The 1,654-nt window shown below is 68.9% G+C and overlaps 1 pseudogene; it reads right to left on the bottom strand.

Annotated features, from left to right (window-relative positions):
* Nucleotides 1–236: 236 nt before the first annotated feature.
* LOC148777156 (uncharacterized) lies at nucleotides 237–1,422 on the bottom strand (annotated as a pseudogene).
* Between the last annotated feature and the right edge of the window lie 232 nt (nucleotides 1,423–1,654).

Genomic DNA, 1,654 nt, shown 5'->3' with positions numbered 1-1,654 from the left:
ATTCTCCAGGCCAGAATACTGGCGTGCTTAGCCTATCCCTTCTCCAGCGGATCTTCCCAACCCGGGAATCGAACCGGGGTCTCCTGCATTGCAGGCGGATTCTTTACCAGCTGAAACAGGAGGGAAGCCCCAGCTACCAGGGAAGCCCCAGGAAACGTGCACAGGGAGCCGGGTGCGAGGAGCAGCGGCGACGAGCGGCAGCGAAAACCCAACGAGGCGAGGAAGGGGGAAGGCGATCACCAGGGCGCTCCGGTCGATTCGCCCCGTCCCGGGCGAGGACGTTCTCCCGCCCACGCTCGGTCCACAAGGGACGCAGAGCGCCGTCGCGGCGGCGTGGAAGAATGATAGGATGACCCCCGTGGCAGATCGGCCTTCCAGGCGGGGCCGGGAGCGAGGCCTGGGAAAGTAGCCCGGGGCCTCCCGAACGGCCGAAGCTCCCTCGCATCCTCCAGCCCAAGGGCCGGGCGGCGCGGGCAAGGCCGCCGGCCGGGGACCGGACCCGCGCTCTGGCGAGCACAGCCGGGCAGGGCGCGGTGTGGGCACCCGCGCTCCTCCTCATCCAGCACGGAAGGACGTCGGCGGACAGACGGGGGCGACGGGCAATGGAGCGGGGCCTCGGCGGGCCCGGGGAGCGAGACGCACCAGGGCGCGGCCCAGGGGATCAATAGACAGACGGACGAGGCTGACGGACGGACGGAGACGGGCACCGACGGGGTGCGGCCACGTAGGCCTACATCACGAAGACGCGGCAGCAGCAAAGAACCGGCCGTGGAGGTGGGTGGCCTCGAGCCACCGCGAGGGTCCACAGGGCCTTTCAAAACGACCCGGAAGCGAGTCGATCGCCGGGGCAAGTCTCAGGATATCACCGCCAGAGGCCTCCAGCACGGGGGCGGTCCCGCGGCACCCAGGACGCCGAATGGCCTCCCGGGCTCCCGCGCGGCCACCCTCCCTGGGCTCGCGCCCACCACCGCTAACACCCAGAGCCACAGCCGGCCTGGGAGAACGCTCTCCCGCCGCTTACCGCGCCCCACGGCCCTCACGCACTACTCCGTCCGGGACGCCACCCACGTGAGGCGAGGCATGTTCTGTCCCAGACAGGGGAAGCGGGCGCGGGCGGCCACCCGTCTAGGACCAGGTCAGGGGTGCGGGGTTGGGGACGGAGGGAAGGCCAGCAGAGACGGGGAGGGGCGGCAACCATGCACAGCGAGGGCCGCGGGACAGGGACCAGAAAGGCCGAGACATGGACGGGCCACCAGGAAAACAAACGCGGGGTCCCACCGCCACACACACGACGGCGGTCCCCTGCCGCCTGGGACGCCGGACTGCCCACCCCTCCCCACCGGCCACCCCGACCCCCACCCCCGCCTCCCACAATCCAGCCCCGCCAAGGCCGGGGAGACCCTCGTGCCACAGCTCTAGCATGCTGCGGGAAGGTCCTGGTTACCCATCTCATCTGTCTGTCTGTTGCAGGAAGGGGGACCCCTTCCAGGGCCTGAAACTGGGCTCTTGTCTGACACTGGGACATGAATTGGCTGAGGAGACACATGTGCTGACAAAGCAAAGCCCTTTATTGGGGAAGGGCGCCAGGGGCGGAGAGTAGTAGGGTAAGGGAACCTAGGAGAACTGCCCTGCCAGGTGGTTTGCAGTCTTGACT

Source organism: Moschus berezovskii, chromosome 8, assembly GCF_049115385.1.
Source record: "Moschus berezovskii isolate FMDL1 chromosome 8, NW_MosBer_1.0, whole genome shotgun sequence".
Lineage (NCBI taxonomy): Eukaryota > Metazoa > Chordata > Mammalia > Artiodactyla > Moschidae > Moschus > Moschus berezovskii.
The sequence above is the reverse complement of the archived record's forward strand: the minus strand, read 5'-3'. Positions and strand labels throughout refer to the sequence as shown.